Here is a 7,614-nt window from a genome sequence, read left to right on the forward strand (position 1 = left end):
AAAATAGGGCAATAGTTAATGTTGGAAGGATTATGGAAAGAAAGGCACACTAACTCACTGTGGTTGGAACTATGGATTGGTGTAATTTTTTTTTAAAGCAGTTTGGAATTATATTAAGAAAGTGATCAAAGCACCCATTCCTTATGACCCAGAGATCCCACTGGTAGGGCTATAATCCAGGGGGGTCAAAGATAAGAAAGAAAGGTCCTATAAGCACCAAAATGTTTATAGAAGCACTTCTGTAGTAGCAAAGAACTAGAAACAATTCCCATCAATTGGGGAATGGCTAAACAGATTATGGCACATTAATGCTATAGTATATCACTATGTTGGAAAAAATAATAATGAATGTGAAGAATGCAAAGAAGTATGGGAAGACTTTTGTGAACTGATGCAGAATGAAGGTAGCAGAACCACAAAAACAATATACAAAATGACTATAGCAATGTAGATAGAAAAAAAAAATGAAACACCATGGAGTTTCAATCACCAAGCTTTACCCTGAAAAAGAGATAGGAGAATTCACTTACCTTTTTTCTTCACAGATGTGAGGGACAATAGGTATGAAATGCTAAAAATACTGTCAGAATCTATTTATATGTTAATGACTTTTGCTGAAATACCCTTTTTTATCTTTCTTTTTATTCTTTGTGAAGTGATAGTTTATGTTGGAAAAGGGGAATTAACATATTGGGAAGACAAATATAAAATAAAATAAAACAAAATATATCATTTTTTAAAAATAACACCAGTAGACCTAGACTTATACAGTAATGTAACTGTGCATTTGGGTGGTAACACACTTCAGTGAACAAAAATGTTACTTTATGTCTGAGTATGGCTCCTTTGTATTTTGTCTTCCCTCTAAACAGTATAATCTCAGAAGATTATTTCATTCCTTTTCTTCAAATGATTTAACAAAATACAACATTTTAAATATCTGCTACATTCAGTCTAATATCAGAGGCAATAAGTTCCCAAGGCAGTGGAAAATTTTCTAGATTCAAATTTAGATCTTCAAATTCCAAGCCCTGATCCTATACTTACTAACAATATGTGACTAGCTTTGCAAGTCACCTAAACCCTCTGTTTTCTGGTCTGTGAAATGGGTTCAATAATATTTGCACTTTCTCATCCTCATTGCAAAGGCATGATGTAAATGTAAATGACTATATAAATACAAATTTAGCCATTTTCTTTTAGGTACTGTGTTGAAGTGGAAGAAACAAACTTGAGAAAGGTTCCAATCCAAGTGTGTTGAACATGGGGAATGATTTCAGTTGAGGGAAGAGGACTGACCCACAGATTTCTTTGCATTCATATAATGATGATGATGATGATGATGATGATGATGATGATGACAACTACAACATACTTTTAATTTTTTAAAGTTTTGTAAATACCTTTTTTTAAGCAGAGTTATTTTGTAGTACACTTTGGAAAATCTCTTCCTCACCCCCCCCCAAAAATAGAATCCTCCTTTGTAATGAAGAAAATAGTTAAGCCAAATTGATCTAAAGAGTAATTAATTCACTGCCTACCAATAAGAGAAAAGAATATACCTCAATAGAAAATGTTAAGGTTTAAAAAACATTTTTTTTAGGCAATTGGGGTTAAGTGACTTGCCCAGGGTCACACAGCTAGTAAGTGTCAAGTGTTTGGTCTAATTTGAACTCAGGTCCTCCTGACTTCAGGGCTGGTGCTCTATCCACTGTGCCACCTAGCTACCCCTAAAAAACAATTTCTTCATAGTAGTTCTGTGAGTTAGATAGTACAAGCACTATCTCGTTTTGGAAATGAGGAAACTGGGTTAAGAAATATTAAGTGACTTGCCCTGGGGTATCAAGTTATTATGGGGCAGCTAGGTGGCACAGTAGATAGAGCACCCTGCCTAGAGTCAGGAAGACTCATCTCAGACACAAGCTGTATAACCCTGGGCAAGCTGACTAACCCTGTTTTCCTCAGTTGCTCATCTGTAAAATGAGCTAGAGAAGGAAATGGCAAACCACTCCATTCTCTCTGCCAAGAAAACCCCAAATGGGGTCAGAAAGAGTCAGACATGATTGAAACAACTAAACAACAGCATGAAGCTATCATACCTCAGAACTGGAACTATTACCCAGGTCTTCTGATTCTATGATCAGTAACCTATCTACTAGGAGACATTTTCCAGGAGGAAGTTTCAATAGCAAACATGCAGAGAGAATCAAGTCCTTATTTTACCAATGAACACACTGAGATGAGAGAAGTAAGTGATTTACCCAAGTCACACAGCTAATTAATGGCAAAGCTGCAGGCTCCTAAATCCTAATTGCTGCTGTAATGACACTGTTTTATTTCCCTCCATTTCTACTAGAATAAAATTTATTTTGAATTGGTCCAGAGCAAGTTTCTTAGATTATTGTTTAAGAATTCAGATTTTAAAGAGATCACTGACACATTCCATCTTGGACTCTACCTACCTAGTTATTCCTCCTACAGGCAAAATTGGTGGTAAATTTGTAGAACTTTCACCTCCTCTTGGTTACTTAATGGAAATTAAGATTTAGAGAAGGAAGGATAGAGTTCTTTGTACTGTACCTAGCTTTTTCTCCTAAAGCTTCCTCCTAAACCCTGATGGTAGACTATAGCCAATAATAAATGTGTATCCCTTGTAGTTGCAGATCCCCAGAAAACTGCTAATAAGGCTCCAACAGATATCATCCAAGGTGGATGATTGGTGTTTTTAATTTTGATTTTCTTGCTAGTTGCTTGCAATCTATGATATACAGAAATTGAATTAGGTTACCTTTCCAGGAAGGAGTGAATGACACTAATTTATATCCTTCTTACCAGTAGTAATGTAAGAATAATGCAAATGAAAATAATATAAATCAGGCTAGTGAATATTTTCCTCTGGGAAAATATAGAAGATAAATGACTTTTGTCTTATAAAACCAGAGTGGACAAACCACTAGAAAATATAATGCAGAATATATGGAATCAACACAACTGAATTCAACTAAATTTCTGTGATTATCTTTAGTTTGGCATGGCTAAAATATAACATTAACCAATGCTATATTTCTCTGGTCCTTGTTACATCATTCATGCTACTAATGTAAAAAAAAATAATCAGAAGCACAGTAACCTACGCTAATTTTATTCCTCAAATCCATTAGAAATATTCAGAAAAGCAGAAGCAGTATTCATTGCCATTTAATAAAGAATGGAAGGAAAGTAAACTTTCAGGAGGACTTCATAAACAAATAGCATAAAAGGAAAATGAAATAGTCAACCTTATCATTGTAAAATAAATGGAATCTGATATGTTTACTTATAATCAATAAGATAAAATACATTTTTCATTCAAAGATTAAGGAGATTATTCCAAGAGGAGAAAAGAAAAGTAAATTGAATCTTTGGGCATATGCCCCAATGAAGTTAATGAAAGGAAGAAATGTACTATAACAGGGGCATGCTGGAGTCAGTTGGTACCAGTTGGACAATACTTACATTTTTCAGTATGAGCATTCACACCTAAGGAATCAAAAAGGCTGCAAATCAGACTTTGATTTATTGTTTTGTTGATATCTAGACTTATGAAAGTGATGGCAGTTCTCATCCTTTCTTACAAACATGGTGCAAGGATTCTTTGATGCAGCTGCAACTCCGAAAAGAGATAGTAATGGTCAGAGTCAATAGATTTGACCATAGTGGGAGCCTGGTGACTAGGGCAGCATTCATCTCAGGCAGAATGGATGTTGTAGCCATCTAGGACTCTTTTGTTGATTTCTACTTCATAGTTTCTATGTTCTAATATGATTCCACCCATGGTAAGTCCACTGGTATTGATAAGGTCAAGAATGGAAAGTCAAAGAATGGACAATCAATGGAAAAAACACTTTAGTATCATCTAGGAGTATGATCCCAACAACATTAAATGTGGAGATGCTAGGGCTGAGTATAGAGACCACTGGTATCTTCTTCATCATGGAAAAGACTAGGATTCAGTTGAAAGGTGGAACTAAGCAAATCATTATGTCTGCTCCTTCTGCTGGTGCCCCTATGGTCCTGATGGGAGACATATGACAATTGCTTTAAAATTATCAGCAATGTTTCCTTCACTACCAACTGTGAGGCCCATCCTGTCCAAGGTCATTCATGAGAACTTTGATATTGTTGGAAGGACTAGTGGCCACAGTCCACAGCATTACTGCTACCCAGAAGATAATAGATGGCTCCTCAAGTTATGGAGTGATAAGTAGTACAGTATCCCTGCTTCCAATGGTGCTGCTAAAGCTGTAGGCAAGATCAGACCTGAGCTGAATGAGAAGCCTACAGACATGGCCTTCAGGATTCTTACTCCCAGCATAACTGTTATGGATTTGACTTGCTACATGAAGAAACTTGCCAAATATGATGATATCAGGAAAGAGGTGAAGCAAGCATCAAAGGTTATCTTGTGCTATGTAGTTGACCAGGTTGTATCTTGTGACTTTCACAGCAAGATCCACTCTTCTGCCTTTAATGCTGGCACTGGCATTGCCCTTAATGACCATTTTGTCAAGCTTATTTTCTGGTATGACAATGAGTATGGTTATAGCAACCACATAGTAGCCTTCATGGTCTACATGGCCTCCAAGGAATAAAGTGGAAAGCTATGGATTTTCATTCCCAGACATTTAAGGAGTTCCACCACTGGGGAGCCCCGATTCCTAACTTATTTCTTTATCCTGGGGATCCCGTGCCCCATTCATAGTCCTTGCGCCCTTATTGATTGGTTGTTGTCCTTCGTTCTCAAAAAGGATCAAAACAATATCACTATACTAAAGTCAAGTTATAGTGTGTCCATCTGTGGCTGATCAGACCAATGTGAGCTTGGAATGTTCTATGACAGATTGGGGACAAATAGTCTAGGTGAACATTTGGGGTGGATTTTCTAAATTTGCACATCGTGAGTTTTTTTTTTTGAGCTACTTCAAGTCTGCTTTACTCATAAAGCACAGCACCTTCTCTGATGTGAGCACATCATGCTGAATGGTCCTGTGCCAGTGTCTCCCATGTCACACAATCAATTCCAAAGTTCTTAAGAGAGACTTTGAAAGTGTCCTTGTATCACTTCTTCTGACCACCACGTGATGCTTGCCCTGTGTGAATTCTCCATAAAACAGTCTTTTTGGCAAGCATACATTTTGCATTCAAACAACATGGCCAGCCAGTAGAGATATGCTCTCTGAAGTAGAGTTTGAATGCTTGGCAATGTAATTTGAGAAAGGATTTCAGTGTCTGGTATCTTATCCTGCCAGGTTATCTTCAAAATCTTCCTAAGACAATTCAAATGGAAGTGATTCAGTTTCCTGGCATGGCCCTGGTATACTGTCCCAGCACAACACCTCTGTAGACCTTCAGTTTGGTAGCCAGTTTAACACCTCTTCTCTCCCACACTTTCCTTCAGAGCCTCCTAAACACTGAGCTACCTCTGGCAATGTGTGCATCAGCTTCATTATCAATATGTACATCTCTGGAACATATATTACCAAGGTAAATGAACTTATCCACAGCATTCAAAACTTCTCCATTTGCTGTAACTGATGGTTGCATACTTTGTTGCATCTCAGTTTCAGAGGCTGCATTGAGTGGATAATCATCTGCAAATCTCCACTTTGGTGTTGGCGTGCAACCTCATCAAGTTGAAGAACTTACTATCAGTGCAGTAGCTGACCTTGATGCCATGTTCACCCTCACTGAAAGCATTTGACAATGTAGCTAAAAACATCATGCTAAAAAGCATGGGAGCAAGCACACAGCCTTGTTTCACTCCATTGGTGACTGGGAAAGTACGAGAGCATTGTCCATTATCCAGAACCTGGGCAAGCATGCTGTCATGAAATTGACATATAATGGTGATGAACACAGTGGATAGAGCACTGGCCCTTCAGTCAGTAGGACTTGAGTTTAAATCTGACCTCAGACACTTGATACTTACCAGCTGTGTGACCCTGGGCAAGTCACTTAAACCTGATTGCACTTCTATGGTAAATAAAATCACCACTTCTTTTGGGGGGAATGGAAAGCGATAGAGAAATTGTTTATAATGCTCATTAAACTTAGAAGTGTGTTGTGTGTATGTTGTTTTCAGGTTGTTAGAAAATTTATCAGTACATTCCTGCCCATATACAACAAAATATTTTAATTGTGCCCACTGTGGTAGCAAAAACTAGAATTTTAGTGGCTAGGCACTGATTGGGAGAATGGTTTACTGTGTTAACAGAATGGAATTTTATAGTGCCATGATGATTAACATCAGAAACTCAGAGTAACTTGGGGTGACCTTTATGAAGAAATGCAAAGTGAGTAAAGCAGACTCAAAGAAACAATCTACACAATGCCTAAAATAATAAAAATGGAAAGAACACTAAAGGCAAGTACAACTTTAATTAATTGCAACATTCCACGTTGGTCCAGGAGAACAGAAACTTTCACAGGCATCCCTCCTCGATAAAGAGGTAGGGTGCTACAGGTGTGGAAGACAGCATGTTTTCAGGTTTAGTTGCTTGGGCAATTAATTATTATGCTTAGCTGTTTCTTTTTTGCAAGGAAGGGTTCAATAAAGGAGAGAAGATTATTGAGGAGAATGATATGTACAGTTTCATAAAACCAGTAAGTGACACAACTACATACATAGTATGAGGGGGCATGGAGGAAAAGAGAATGACACCCATTTTTAATCAAAAAACCCTCTATTTCAATCTAATAAATTAGTAAAATCTATTCTCCCATTTTAAGCTCTTTCATCTATCAGATATTTCCCCCCACCACCACCTTCAGGACTTCTACTGCCTCAAGCAGAGAATGCCTGAAGAGTAACTGAACCATGGTCTTAGGGTTTTGACCTTAGCTACTATGACTAAGCCAGTAGGGCCACCCAACTTGACAACAACAAATTTACTTCCCTGAAGAACAAGTCACTTTAATAACTAGTTCATTAATCACAAAACTTCCTCTAAAGCAAATTCCTTTCCATCTTCACTTTGGACTGGCCCTTGGATTTTGTTCTACTGAAGGCCTATACAGCCCAACCCTTCATGTTATGCTATAGCCACATATGGTATATTTTCAGAAAATGGTGAAGTCAGGAACAAAGAAAATAGTTCTTAGCCAATCATGCCCTCCAATAGAGTGAGTACAAATACCCTGGCTTTTTTGCATGCTTTTACCAATATTTGTTTCCTTCCTGCTCAGTGGAAGAACAAGGGATGATAGTACAACTGGTTTTTTTTAAATCTCATAAAATATAGGATCATTTCTTTAGAAGTAAAAGGTACCTTAGAGATTATCATTTCTAGCCTCCTCATTTAACAGATGAGGAAACTGAGGCCCAAAGAGGTTAATAATTTGCTCAGGAACACATAGCTATGAAGTATCTGAGATAAGATTGAATCACAAGTCTTCCTGATTCCAAGTCCAATGTGCTATGCACTACCCTAGACTGCCTCTATAGGAAGTTAATAATTTCTATTTCTTTTTAAAATGGTGTATGGTTAAGTATCAACACTAACTATTGCGTTCCTTACAAAATAAATGAAGCAGAAATTGAAAATATATAAAAGAAGTTGCAGCATAATTGACGTC

General features: G+C 37.3%; 1 pseudogene; it reads left to right on the plus strand.

Annotated features, from left to right (window-relative positions):
• The first annotated feature begins 3,637 nt into the window (after nucleotides 1-3,637).
• Nucleotides 3,638-4,631, plus strand: LOC114023802 (annotated as a pseudogene).
• The last annotated feature ends 2,983 nt before the right edge of the window (nucleotides 4,632-7,614 follow it).

This window comes from Vombatus ursinus, unplaced genomic scaffold (genome assembly GCF_900497805.2).
Source record: "Vombatus ursinus unplaced genomic scaffold, bare-nosed wombat genome assembly UNPS02014818.1, whole genome shotgun sequence".
Taxonomy (NCBI): Eukaryota; Metazoa; Chordata; class Mammalia; order Diprotodontia; family Vombatidae; genus Vombatus; species Vombatus ursinus.